We start from the raw sequence: 15,376 nt of genomic DNA, 5'->3' as shown, positions 1-15,376 counted from the left end.
GAGAGGAGAAGCCTCGTGAGGTGTTGGTCTGTCACATGTTATGAAACAGTATTGGTCGGTCACATGAATGAGACAAAACGGTAATGATTAATGAATTATGCTAAGTCATGCAAATATAATTTGTCTGTGTATAGCCATTTATAAGACAACTGCCTGGTCTGCCCAGAGAGAGCTCCTGATTGACATGTGTATTATGGTGTATTGAGTTTGTTGGAACCTCTCCAGCGTGCTGACGAATAAACCATGATTCATTGAAGATAGACTTCGAGTGTCCCTGTGTAAGAATTTCCACGACAGGGTGATAATATGATCACTTGATGAGAGAACAGCCTGAGGCAAGAAAGAGAGCGCAAGCTTTTTTTGAGATATTCTAAAATCAATATCCTATAGTCGCATCATGCAGCCCATACATGTTTTGATTTCTAAGACATTCTAAGGTTTGTATAATTCACAACTAAATTAGCCAAATAACATAAAATCGAGCATATAGGACATATTTCAAATGATAACTTTTACACTCAACATAGCCACTTCATATGTGCACTTGCCCCAGAATGGAAAAAAAATCTGTTATATTTTATTCAGCTAAGTTCAATTATATTGTTACTATAAAATCATATAAAATAAAATAAAATAATGGCATGGAACTTATAAGCATATCTTGTCTGCTAATTGAACTAGCCTACAGCCTATGGTATGGATGCATAGACAGAAAACATACAGGAGTAGACTGACTCATATTCTGTTCATCTGAAATACATTTTCTTCATATAATAATGTTTCTTAAAACCTGCCTAAAATAAATAATGGATGTATTGTGATGATGTATATTTTTATTAGACTTTTAAATGTAGATGTTCCTTAGGTGCACATCAGAGGCTTGTATGCATGGAGGCCTGGAGATGCTGAACGTGTTTGTTAATTAACAGTCAATTACCGTAAGACCAGCAGACATTTGCATGACAATAACTGCCGGACAAAATGTCAATACTGACACAGCCCTAAATGCGCTCTCTATCTACTTCTATGGGTGTAAAGGACATATGAATGCTCTTCAGACAGACAGCCTCGAATAACAGTGGACAGGACATCAACTTCGTAAATAATTTATTCTAGACAAAGAGGAACAATACATAAACGGTAAGCAGCTACAGCACAACTAACTAACTTCATCAATTATAACAGGAACCACAGGAGCATATTGAATCTGTTGGTACAGGCTGCATTGTATTGATCTTTTCACAGTAAATGTGGAATCAAGAATTATAGAAAAGAAATGACATGCAAAGAGCCAATCTTTCATTTTTGCTTGGTCTGTTGCTTAACGGGTTATTGATTAAGTGCCATTTCTCATTGATTGCAGTGGCCTACACCCTGCTGGCATTATAATCGACCTAATGAACTTTGTGCCAAAAATAATGGTCTTTCTGTTTTCTCCCCCTGTGTTTTGAGGGTATTTTAATACATCTCTTTTACCATTTGGAAATGAAAACACTTTATGTATCTAGTTCCCCCATTTGAAGTAATTTGACACTTATAGTATAGTCCAAAGTTTCATCAAGCTTTTAACTGTACAAACTTGTTGGATGCATTTGCAGTTTGTTTTGATTGTGTTTTGGATTATATTTTGCCCAATAGTAACTGAATTCTGAATCCTTTATTGTGTCATTTGAGTCACTTTTATTGTAAGAATAGAGCATAAACAATGTAATTGTAAACCAACACTTTTTACTCTCTGATTATGGTTAACATTTTCATTTTGTCCAATGTGAGTAATTCTGTTGTTGAAGTACATTAGATCAATAAAGCAGGCTGATCACTAGAAATAGACTTTGGACATTTGAAACGGCCCTGAGAACGTTGATATATGCAGCCTTCGGCGCTCACCAATTTTTTTAACTCTTGCCGAGCACTCATGCAACTAATGATGCTCAGGGTCAAAGTGCGCTGAACAGACTAAAGCATGCTGCGCTGACCACTGCTCTACGACAGTTCATAATGCTCTTGCAAGCCATGAGAATACTTGATGATACTTGATGGAAACGGTGCATTCTTTTTAATTGTTTTGTTTTAAGCTTATCCCAAGCCATATCCCTAACCTAAACCACTCGGCATGAATACCTAAGCTTAACCCTTTGAGTTGTTTCTGTTTTAACTGTGTAACCATGTGGAATTAATGCTTCCATAATATGTCGAATATGCAAGTGAAACTAGGAGATCTTGTTGCAATAAAACTACAGTACTCCAGCATGTGTCAAACCTTCGTACGCTGAAAAGTCTTGTTAGTGCATAGGTCAAATTAGCGTTTTAATTTACTGTCTATTTCAGCTTCAGACAAAAGCTAATATTTCACAAAATGTATTTTGTTGCATTAATAATAACTTACCAAAACACATAAATATATTGAAACAAGTTAGACGGATGGTTGAGTTTCTGTTATCTTATCTGTTATGGTGTAATATCAAAGTAGCAGTCATATACAGTGCCTTGCAAAAGTATTCGGCCCCCTTGAACTTTGCCACCTTTTGCCACATTTCAGGCTTCAAACATAAAGATATAAAACTGTATTTTTTTGTGAAGAATCAACAACAAGTGGGACACAATCATGAAGTGGAACGACATTTATTGCATATTTCAAACTTTTTTAACAAATCAAAAACTGAAAAATTGGGTGTGCAAAATTATTCAGCCCCTTTACTTTCAGTGCAGCAAACTCTCTCCAGAAGTTCAGTGAGGATCTCTGAATGATCCAATGTTGACCTAAATGACTAATGATGATAAATACAATCCACCTGTGTGTAATCAAGTCTCCGTATAAATGCACCTGCACTGTGATAGTCTCAGAGGTCCGTTAAAAGCGCAGAGAGCATCATGAAGAACAAGGATCACACCAGGCAGGTCCGAGATACTGTTGTGAAGAAGTTTAAAGCCGGATTTGGATACAAAAAGATTTTCCAAGCTTTAAACATCCCAAGGAGCACTGTGCAAGCAATAATATTGAAATGGAAGGAGTATCAGACCACTGCAAATCTACCAAGACCTGACCGTCCCTCTAAACGTTCAGTTCACACAAGGAGAAGACTGATCAGAGATGCAGCCAAGAGGCCCATGATCACTCTGGATGAACTGCAGAGATCTACAGCTGAGGTGGGAGGCTCTGTTCATAGGACAACAATCAGTCGTATATTGCACAAATCTGGCCTTTATGGAAGAGTGGCAAGAAGAAAGCCATTTCTTAAAGATATCCATAAAAAGTGTCGTTTAAAGTTTGCCACAAGCCACCTGGGAGACACACCAAACATGTGGAAGAAGGTGCTCTGGTCAGATGAAACCAAAATTGAACTTTTTGGCAACAATGCAAAACGTTATGTTTGGCGTAAAAGCAACACAGCCCATCAACCTGAACACACCATCCCCACTGTCAAACATGGTGGTGGCAGCATCATGGTTTGGGCCTGCTTTTCTTCAGCAGGGACAGGGAAGATGGTTAAAATTGATGGGAAGATGGATGGAGCCAAATACAGGACCATTCTGGAAGAATGACCTGAAAAAGACCTGAGACTGGGACGGAGATTTGTCTTCCAACAAGACAATGATCCAAAACATAAAGCAAAATCTACAATGGAATGGTTCAAAAATAAACATATCCAGGTGTTAGAATGGCCAAGTCAAAGTCCGGACCTGAATCCAATCGAGAATCTGTGGAAAGAACTGAAAACTGCTGTTCACAAATGCTCTCCATCCAACCTCACTGAGCTCGAGCTGTTCTGCAAGGAGGAATGGGAAAAAATTTCAGTCTCTCGATGTGCAAAACTGATAGAGACATACCCCAAGCGACTTACAGCTGTAATCGCAGCTGTAAGTAGGTGGCGCTACAAAGTATTAACTTAAGGGGGCTGAATAATTTTGCACGCCCAATTTTTCAGTTTTTGATTTGTTAAAAAAGTTTGAAATATCCAATAAATGTCGTTCCACTTCATGATTGTGTCCCACTTGTTGTTGATTCTTCACAAAAAAATACAGTTTTATATCTTTATGTTTGAAGCCTGAAATGTGGCAAAAGGTGGCAAAGTTCAAGGGGGCCGAATACTTTCGCAAGGCACTGTAACTTAATGTAAAGCCACAGAAAACCAGTAGCTGCCTGGCACTTTATGGTAGGAAAATTATTTCCAATCAATCAAATTTATCATGGTATATTATTGAGGGGGTCAAATTGACCTGTCTCTAATATTGGGGGGGTGGGGTCATGACCCCTTGTCCCACCTGTAAGTTGTGCACCTGCACACACAAGTAATATCTAACCATTTTACAACATATACCCAATACACACAAATCTAAGTAAAGGAATGTAATTAAGAATATATAAATATATGGACAAGCAATGTCAGAGCGGCATAGACGAAGAGAGTAGAATAGTATAGAATACAGTATATATACATATACGATGAGTAATGCAAGATATATAAACATTATTTAAGTGGCCAGTGATTCCATGTCTATAAATATAGGCAGTAGCCTCTAAGTGCTAGTGATGGCTATTTAACAGTCTGATGGCCTTGAGTTAAAAGCTGTTTTTCCATCTCTCGGTCCCAGCTTTGATGCACCTGTACTGAACTCACATTCTGAATGATAGTGAGGTGAACAGGCAGTGGTTGTTGTATTATCTTTTTGGCCTTCCTGTGACATCGGGTGCTGTAGGTGTCTTGGAGGGCAGGTAGTTTGCCCACGGTAATGCGTTGGGCAGACCGCACCACCATCTGGAGAGCCCTATTGTTGCGGCGGTGCAGTTGCCGTAACAAGCGATGATACAGCCCGATAGGATGCTCTCAATTGTGCATCTGTAATAGTTTGTGAGGGTTTTAGGTGCCAAGCCAAATTTCTTCAGCCTCCTGAGGTTGAAGAGACACTGTCTGTTTGGGTGGACCATTTCAGTTTGTCAGTGATGTGTAACCTGAGGAACTTGAAGCTGTCCACCTTCTCCACTGTGGTCCCGTCGATGTAGATAGGGGGGTGCTCCATATGCTGTTTCCTGAAGTCCACAATCATCATTTACTTGGAGTGATGTGTACAGGGTAGGTTTCTTGACACATTTCTTAACTGGCATTTTATAATATCATATTGTAATTGTAATTTATTAGATGTATTATTTTCTTGCATTTAAGTATATACTGTTATAACTAAGTACTGATCTTCCTACCTTTGTCCTGTTTAACTGCCAGTATCAAATGTCTGCCTGTGTTGAATGTTATGGTTAAAGTTTGCTGCCAGACTTCGCCGAGGACACACTGATAATGTATCTGTGACACTGTGTGCTTCTGTAGCCGCTGATGTTGTGACTTCCTACAAGCCTTTGGGGCTGGTAGTTAGTGAAAACTCGGGAAGTGTGTAATTAATATCTTAGGGCCTTCTCAGAAAAGAGCCTATTCAACATTTTCTCTGCTTCTGTGTTGGAGGTATCTCCCTGTTGCAACTTATAATTGAACAGAAAATATTTTTATTGAAGTTATCCCTGACTGCTCTCCTTTTCGTTCAGCTGGAAACTCCAGTTACATATATTATATATCATTGTAATCAGTAGACTTCAGGGAACATAACTTTTTTTGCAGTGTTAAAGGTAACTTTGTATTTAATACATCACTTTCAAAGTAAGGAAATACCAATTTGTACAGCAATGTAAAATACATGTTTATCATTGTTGCAATCTTCAAGGTAAAAACAAAGACAATATGGATTTAGTTGTTAATTAGATGTGTTCCACAAACCAATACAAACATTTAAGCTATTTAGAGGTTGTGTAGACCCAACACAGGGGAAGCCATTACACAAAATGTAAAAGAGTGCAAATGCATTTTCAGCATACTGACCAAGGCTTAGCTAAAATGACACTCTATCAGGTTTTGTTCAGCACCTATTTTCACACTTCTATACCAAATCAAAAAAATGTTCTAGCTTATCTACTGGACTAAGAGAAGAAGGTTTTTTTTAAATATTATTATTTTTAAATGACGTAAAATACATCATGGAGGACTTGTGTCCTTGAGACATATATTTTCCTTGTAAGGGGAGGGATCCCTGTACTGAATTTCTGGACTCTCGCTCAGACAGGGGGCATGATGTTTCAACGTTTGCAACTTCAATCCCTTGTTATAGCGCCACCATGTGGCCATTTCACATGGCATTGCATGAAAGAGTATGGCCCATGAGCCTTTACCATCATGCCAAGTTGCACCCACCTCGGCCTTACGTGATCCTTTCAACTCATCCTGTGGTATATGATCCAATTCTTAGCTATTTTATAACATCTCAAATTCATCACTTTACTTAAGCCGGTGTCTGTGAACACTCTATAAGGGCATATGACATGGTTCCGACAACCATCATTCCATTCAATGTAAGAATGTGGCACAGAGGTTGGTAAATTACATAACACCTTGTTATAACATCTGGTATGCAGGCGTTATGTAGCATGTACGCCTGTGTAATAGCAGCAGTGGTGGAAAAAGTACCCAATTATCATACTTGAGTAAAGGTAAAGATACCTTTAATAGAAAATGAAAATAGAAAAAGTAAAAAATCTCCCAGTAAACATTATACTTGAGTAAAAGTCAAAGTATTTGGTTTAAAACATGCTTATGTATCATTAAGCCAACCAGATGGCACCATTTTCTTGTTTGTTTTTTAAATTTACGGATAGCCAGGGGCAACCTCCAACATTCAGACATTATTTACAAATGAAGCCTGTGTGTTTAATGAGCCCACCAAATCAGAGGCAGTAGGGATGACCAGAGATGTCTGTTGATAAGTGTGTGAATTGGACCATTTTCCTGTCCTGCTAAGCATCCAAAATGTAAAGAGGTCTTTTGGGAGTAAAAAGTAGAATATTTTTAGAATATTAGAATATTTTCTTAAATAATGTAGTGAAGTAATAGTCAAAAATATATATAAATAGTAAAGTACAGATACCCACAAAAACTACTAAGTAGTATTTAGTAGTACTTTTACTACTAAGCAGTAAAATATTTTGACTTTACACCACTGAATAGCAGTTGTTATTAACAGGTGGCATTAGAGCGTATGACAAAAGGATGAACAGTATTCTATAACATTCATTATAACTAGGTTTATAAAATTGTATGCTGTTAGCCACAACTATTTAATTAAGCAATAAGGCACTTGAGGTGAAAACATAGGTACAGTACAACACCGCCTCGCGTGCCTTATTGCTTTTATATAGCATTTACCAACATATTATAATGACAATGAATGACACATTTTCATGAAACTTTATTTTGATAAGTCAATTCATACAATTGAATTCTTCCACCAGAGGAAATAGTCCGGACAGAAATCTGGTAGTTAGTTATTTTGGCTATCCGGATACCTTAAAGCCCAACACCTGGGTAAAAAAAAAACAGGTTGGCCCAGTGCAGTAAAAACGTGATTTTTCTGTGTTTTAAATATATGAGGATGTAACAATACTGCGAAATTGTGAAAATAATGATAATGCCGATTTAGTGTAAGAGCTGTATGAAAATTCAGTCTGTTTTGGCATACCTGGTGATTTCAACGATGATGCATTATTTCGTCTGGCCAGAAAACTTTGACAAAAAGCCAGGATATGTCTAACTAAAGATCCAATATTGTGTGTGTGTGTGTGTGTGTGTTTAATGTACAGGGGGAAACTATGGCTATTATTTGAGACCCTCTTAAAACCTGGCTAAATCAGGGTCATGTGGAGGGTTTCTTGGTCGTCTCATACAAACCTACTTTGAAACAAAATGATACACTTCACACAGGGCATAAAATAAATAAGACACCTGCACCATGTCAGATATACTGTAGACTTGAAATGTATTCCGTTTTGAGTTTGCATCCCAATATTACACTTTATTTACATCTCAGAAGACTGAAATATAACAAAACCGTTTGACGTAGAAACACTGGATTTGAAATGAAGAATATTAATAACTTTCTACTCATGTGGCCACTAGAGGGCGCTTTTGTCATTCGACTGCAGGAATGGAACTGCCCTCACATTCACATGAAAGATCAAGTGAGGATGTCTAATGGACAGCAATGAGGGTATCAGTTTGATTACCAGGCCTGTAGAGTGAAACTCTATACGGTAGCTGAAGGAGAAGAATATACAGACCAGACTTTAGGAGTGGACTACGGGCTTGAAGAATGGCCGGTTTTTCACAAGGTTGTGTGTCCTGAACTGAGAGTTATCACAAAGGGATATAGTGTGTTCACGGGCTACGAGACCCGATGGAAAGGTACCCCTGTGTCAGGGTCGTCATAAGGAGGAGACCAAGGCGCAGCGTGATAAGCGTACATTCTAATTTATTAAACGAATGCAACACTGAACAAAACTATACAAAATAACAAAACGAACCGTGAAGCAATATGACTAGTGCGAACAGGCAACTAAACATAGAATAACAACCCACAAAATACCCAAGGAATATGGTTACCTAAATATGGTCCCCAATCAGAGACAACGATAAACAGCTGCCTCTGATTGAGAACCAATCTCGGCAACCATAGACATATAAACACCTAAACTAGAGACACCCCCAGACATACAAAAAAACTAGATAATACAAAAACTAAACACACCACCCTTGTCACACCCTGACCTAACCAAAATAATAAAGAAAACAAAGATAACTAAGGTCAGGACGTGACACCCTGACTCCTCAGGAAGAGTATTTCACAGGGTGAAAATACAAAGAAAGAATGTGGATGCGTGGAGTTCTATATCAGCAACGAGGAAACCCGCAACCCAAACATTCGTGATGGTGGACTGACTAGGGATTTTATGTTGCGCATGCTTATTCCTTTTAAAAGTTGGGATCTAATGGAATTGAAACTGTTAGAGTTGTCGGACGCTCTTTTTGTACAGAGCCAACAGCGGCAGAACATTGTTCAGCTAAGGAAGTATATAATATATACAAATCCTGAGGATTATGATTCAAAGGAACCCTAAGAAGGAACATCATCAGAAGGGTCAGCCCCTGAAGAAAACTAAGAGCGCGGCTGCGTTAACCTCGCCCTGATTCCCAAAGGACTGGTGCAACATCAAAAGGAGTGCCCATAAAGCCTCCGGTTCTTCATTTCAGCATATACCACGGATATTCATACAACATACCAGGACTCCGATACGTCATGGGGGCCAGACCCTAAGGACTCTATGCCACGCAGCCCAACATTCTACTCCCCCCAGGCAAGATTCCGACACCTCCTACATGTACACAGCCTGAGGATGTGTTTGATGGGGTGGTCAGTACTATGTTTCTGTAGCCACATTTTTAGACGTGGTGATTGGAGAGTATATAAGAGAAAAATGCATCGGTTGTGAGATGAATCACCCTAGCCAGCGCCATCATCCATGCCGATACGAGCCCCCAAGATACTACTTCTTCAACCATTTTGAAGAGCTGGTGAAAAGACTGTGGTCCTGTAGGTTTATACCTTCGCTGGTCAGAGCCCTGGAGTCTATGGGTCTTGTGCCGTCTATTCCCAGAGTTTACGGGGTAACTGAGGCTTTCCTAAATGGACTGAAGGAGGCGATCTACATCCACGAGAAACTCAAAGAAATCCGACATACCCTGGTGGATGACAACAAATACAGGGAAGCTGTGGTGGCTGATGTGATGACTTTCTGGCTCAATAAACCCCAAGAGACCGAGTGACTATACTTATTTGTTATTTACTGGCTCGGTAGCTATATGCATACGATGTTAGAGAGAATAAATACATTTTTTCTTTTGAGAGAAAATACAAATGTTATGCATCAAATTATTGGAAAAAAGTGAACAATGTATTGTTCTACACAACACACAATACCTGGGCTAATGTCGAGCGTGTGCAAAAAATGAAGCAAATCATGTAAGACATACAGGTGAGAGTCTACAGTGGACACAAATGGTATCCCGTCTTGTGGATGATTCTGAAGAACTAGAAACAACCTTGTCTAAGATTTAACTTTATTTGTTTGAAACACCATTTAATTGTAACATGTATCATATTTGTTGTTTATATACTTATATAGCGGATGGGTGTGTTTTAAAAATTGAGCGACATAAGCCTGTAATTCTAAACCAAATATACAAGGTGTTGCATGCTGGGAACGTTGAGAAAGGGGTACAAGTATCCTGCAACGAATCCAGAATTGTCTGTATACGTAATACTTGATGTTTGCAAAAAATAAAAATTCAAAATGAAAATGAAATGTTTTAGTTATTTGAAAGGGGCTCATTAACGTTATTGTACCTCAGAGAGGCAAGAAGGATGGCGGAGCAGATGTTGAAAAACATTTATTATACCCCCTCTAACCCAGGGTCTTATGGGGGTAAGGAACGCTTACAGAGAGCTATAGCCAAAGAAACAGGTAGCCGGTTAAGCGCTGCTCAACTGAATGAGTGGTTAGCAGAGCAGGATGCTTATACTCTACATAAACCTGTACGAAAACAATTTCCAAGAAATAGAGTTTTTTCTACTCATCCCTTGTTCCAATTTCAGGCGGATCTATGTGACATGCAGGCCCTTGCAGATAAAAATGATGGAAATCACTACATGCTAACTAACGGTTATAGATATTTTCTCTAAAATAGCATTTGTAAGGGTCTTAAAAAATAAGAGCGGGCAGAGGTGACCCGGGCCTTTGACTCTATCTTGGAGGAAGGAGGAGCCCCCAAGAAAGTGCAGACTGTTGGTGGTAACTCATGAAGAAGCACAATATAGTACATTTTGCTACTGGCTCAGATTTGAAAGCATCAGTTGTTGAACGCTTTAACAGAACTCTGAAGGAGCGTATGTGGCGATATTTTACAGCTCACAACACGCATAGATATATTGATATAGTTCAAGAATTAGTAAAGGTGTACAACAACAGCTACCATAAGAGTATACGGATGAAGCCCTCCGAGGTCTCTTCTGAAAACTCTTTTCAAGTCTTTAAAAATCTGTATGGTCTATTTCCCCCATCGCAGTAAGAAAGAAATTGATTTTAAATTCATAGTGGGGGACTTGGTGCGTATATTCAAGTTGAGGGGTGTTTTCGACCAAAAATATGAACAAGGTTACAGCGATGAGGTGTTCGCAGTTACCAAATGTCTACCGCGCATACCCCCGGTCTACAAGTTAAAAGATTATGACGGGGAGCTTATAGAGGGATCTTTTTATGAGAAGGAATTACAGAAGTTACAGTTGGGTAAAGACAAAGTCTTTCACGTGGAGGAGATTCTAGATCAAACTAGAGAAAAGGATAAGTTCCGGTAGTTGCAACCGGGGTTCAAAACCTTCTACAGCAGCCATTATTCCTTAAGCTTTAAGACACACTGGGGCTTGTAGCATAAGTCAGAAGCCAATGGGCAATGTGGCCCCGTCAGGCAAAAGCAGTCTCTTGTCATAGACTACCCTGAATCTTTTAGTAAGTGGGGCCCTTAGTCCTTAGATGGAAGCGCTTTTTCATCCCTAACAATTTTTTTGTAGGAGCTCAAAATCTCCAAGTCACTATTCCGGTCGTTTATGAACCCCTCGACCAAGCGTGTGATTGATTCCAAGTTTACACGCAGGGCATTTTCATAGTTTTGAGTCACACCTTTGGCTTTCAACACCACGTGATTGTCTTTAGTCCTAAAAGCATAGCTTTTGGGACCACAGGAGGACCATTCTGTGATATGGTCGACATCTTCGAGTTCACTCGTTAAACCACCCAGATAGTTTCTAAGTAGGGGGTTCCAATCCCCCTGTTTGCTTACATAGACAGAGTCTGTGTCGTGGTAAAGAACCCACCTCTGAAGCTGCTCCATGAGGGTGTACAGTTCAAGTCGGCCATAGGTTGTGGTAAATGCTGCAAGAAACATATTTACATTTCCCGGGGGTAGAACTCACTTCTTGTTACGTCTCCATTGCACCAGGGCAATGTCTTGACTCAAGAATGAAAAATGTGAAATTTCGTATTGGTCCGATAAAACAAATTACAAAAATTCTTCAGGGTCTTTAATGATCGACGTTGTTAGCATATTGCATCTCTGCGAAAGCTTCCCCCAAAGAGCGTTTAAGTACAATTTTGACATATTTCTTTTGGTTTTGTTGACCTCTATTCTGTCAGGGTCAGGAAGTATGCCTTCTCTGTCGTGATAGTCTTGAATGTACTTGTCTTTACTCTCTTGACCTGTGACTGATGCAGGATAGCCTGCTTGCATCTCAAGAAGGTCTTGATGTACTCTTTAAAAAGAGTTTCTGATTTCCTGGAAAAGTTCCACACTTCAAAGATTTTGGCCACACGATACCACATCTCTAGAGCCTTAGAGAATTCAATGGTGACCCATACACCTTTCTTGATCTGAGGGATCACAAGGCTTTTCCTGGTTGTTGTTTTCACTGCAGGTGCAACAAAGGGGAAAGAAACGTTTTCCTTGAGGTTCCTTGTAAGGCAACACTGGTATAAACAAACCCCTAGGAGGGTAGACAGTTGCTTTGATCAGACCAAACTAGTTTTGGGGTAAGTCAAAGTCGCAGTGAATAATTTCAGGATGCCCCATAGGATAGCATGAGGAACTCATTACATGAGGATAAAGGGATGTAAAATCTACATATCCTATTGTCTCGTCGGGTTGCGCTGCATACCTCAATGTCAAAGCATTGGTACGGCCTCCATACAAGGCCTGTCGGAGTTCCAGGGGTTCTGGTGTGTCAAAGCTGGAAAGGAAGGCTTGAAAATGAGGATCAGACTTTTTGAGTTCAGTCCACTCATGCTCCCATATCACATACACTTTCAACCCGTAAGTAGCCTGTAAAGATTCCAATTTGTTTTGAAACTCTTGGTACATTTCCCCAAAAGTCTTATGGGTTAGGACACACATGGTCTGGAGCACAAAGCAAGATTTACAACCGTGGAAGAAACAACCGTTGTACAAAAAACACGGTCTCAACACCGTCAATCTGTGTGTATCCATCAACATGATAAGGCCCAAATGCCTTCTCACCCCTATTCAAAGCATGTTGAATAAAAATGTCTTTATCCTGGGCCAAGTACTCACTAGAGTATGACTTGAATTGGCATCGGTAGTTGTCAGGCGAGGGGATAGCTATAGATGCTGCAGGTAGAAAGTGTGTACGATAGGTTTTCATGCATGCCGATGCAATAGTTGTACAACTCCAGGGGTCAATGCCTGCATCTTTGATTACCTCTTCTCTGAATCTGAGGCATCCTTCATGAAGTATAACCACATCATTGTCACAGTATGATTCCATCTCTTTATGGAAATCAAAGGTGCTATGTCTTACTGTCTCGTACCACTTCATGAATCTCTCACGCTCTTTGGGAGACATTTGATCACACCCGTACATTTCGGGGCTGGGATAAGATCCAATATAATGTAGATTCTCCTCAGACGTGACGAAGTGGGGAAACTAACCTTTCACAGAGTTTTCAAAACCCAAGGCCTCTGGCATTTGAGCCAATCTCTGTATCTCTGGTTGAAAGCGGGGTCACTGGGTGCAACGCCTTGCTGTATCAAGGGGTGCAAAAGAAGGTAGGAGTCATAGGCTCTAGAATTGTGAAGTTTCTGTACTGGGATTTTCTAAAGCATTTTAGAAAGAGGAGTGCACAATTGGGCACTTCTGCCGACCACTTATCACCCTTGAAAGTCATGGTAGTTCCAAAAATAGGCAAATGAACCCCTGATTGCTGATTTGTCTCAAAATCATAGAACACATATTTCTTTGAAGGTTCATCTTCAGCCAAGGGCTGAATATAACACTCATGTGGCACTTCTTGAACCACTTCAGTGTCTCTGCTTTTCAAAGGCCCTTTACATATTGGGCAATGTATGATTCCACACACGAGGTTAAGGGCTGTCTATTTTAAGGTTGTAATTGCAATGGCATTCTGGACATTTCTTGTTAATGTCACAACTGCTTACAGATTTACAGGCCTTGGGGTGCCATGTTTCAATTTTGTGTTTTTTGTAACAGTAGGCCGAACGACATGTGCGGTGACAATCCACACAGGGTGTTAGGTTTAAGGGCTGCATCGAACAATTTTCATCCAGACATACTGAACAGTTATAACGGCATGAGTGCGTCCCCTTTCGGGTGTAGCTGGTATGGCAGGATGGACACACATATGGTGTGCCTAAAAACGCTGTGATGTTAGTAATGGCATAATAATGGTCGTTTTGCACATAAAAGTACAGAATCTGAGGATGAGGTTGTGGGTTGTTTTGGAATTTCAAGAGAGCTGCATTATCTCTACTGTGGTACAAAACCACAATCTTGAAGTTCAGAAAGTTTTCAATTTTGACTATGTTCGATAAAGCCAGTGCATCCTGTATACCTAGACCCACGGCAGTTTGGAGCTCTCCAGCCTTGTGTAACACCGCTAGATCTGTACATCCAGGGTTTACTAAATGTGCGAGGCCTATTGCACAGCATAGCTTATTACCAGGATTGTGAATGTTTATGAGGTATGCCCTTTTATTGCGTATGATTTCTGATTGCATTAGGCTATCTAGTTTCCTTCTCTGCCCCCCACCACCCTGGGCTTGACGTATTATTTGCACTACAAGCTCGAGGGTCCTATCGGCTTTGATGGATAAATTTGACTGAACAAGTCGTTCCAGCAGGGCTATAAATTGTTCAAGGTCTGCTTCGCCATTGGGTAAAATAAGAGATACAGTGTTATGCAGGCTATCTCCACAAATTTCCAACTGTAAGACATCACGAGGTTCGCCATAATCTCTTGCCCTGTCTAACAGTTCGTTCAGAGTATCCAATATCATTACATAAAACACAGCATAGTCAAGATTCTGATTCATTCATGTGAAATTAAACTGTCAAATCTCTGTTTTGCTGAATTTATTTCGGTACACAACCCGGACACTTCTATCGATACCATCAACCCCCTCCTGATTTATTAGACAATTTTCCAATTCCTCAAAAACATTGTATTGCGTTTCTTCGGACATGGGTGTTAATGGCGGGGTTTGTGGGGGGGTCCAGTGTAGAAGATCTTAGGCTCTCATTCATCTGATTAATTAAAGATATGAGGGCGTCCAGGATCTGGCATAACAGGTTTTCATCGGTCGTCCCTGACTCATTCATACGATTAATTACTTTTATGAGTTCAGCGGGAATCTGGGATAATATGGTTTCATCTATCGGTATTATGTCTGTTACCCCCGCCTCATTCATTGGTTAATTATAGCTAGGAGTTCGGGGGGGTTTCTGGGACAACAGGGGTTCAACTGTCTCAATTATGTCTGTTGGCTCAGCCATTTTGGATAATTAATGATGTGTGTTCTTGTGGTATTCTGGAAGGATACATGGTACATATATGTTTGTGGCGCCTGTATTTGCGGTTTTT

The 15,376-nt window shown here is 39.9% G+C and overlaps 1 protein-coding gene across 3 annotated transcripts in view; it reads left to right on the top strand.

Moving 5' to 3' along the window:
- Positions 1 to 1,040: 1,040 nt before the first annotated feature.
- The window catches only part of LOC135521947 (NXPE family member 3-like), a 38,177-nt gene continuing 23,841 nt past the window's right edge, over positions 1,041 to 15,376 (top strand). For all 3 annotated transcript variants that reach the window (XM_064947771.1, XM_064947769.1, XM_064947770.1), the window contains exon 1: positions 1,041 to 1,140. The gene's annotated coding sequence lies outside the window, so the exon portion shown is untranslated. The remainder of the gene's footprint in view (positions 1,141 to 15,376) is intronic.

The sequence above is a fragment of the Oncorhynchus masou genome, chromosome 30 (genome assembly GCF_036934945.1).
Source record: "Oncorhynchus masou masou isolate Uvic2021 chromosome 30, UVic_Omas_1.1, whole genome shotgun sequence".
In the NCBI taxonomy this organism is placed as follows: domain Eukaryota; kingdom Metazoa; phylum Chordata; class Actinopteri; order Salmoniformes; family Salmonidae; genus Oncorhynchus; species Oncorhynchus masou.
The sequence above is the reverse complement of the archived record's forward strand: the minus strand, read 5'-3'. Positions and strand labels throughout refer to the sequence as shown.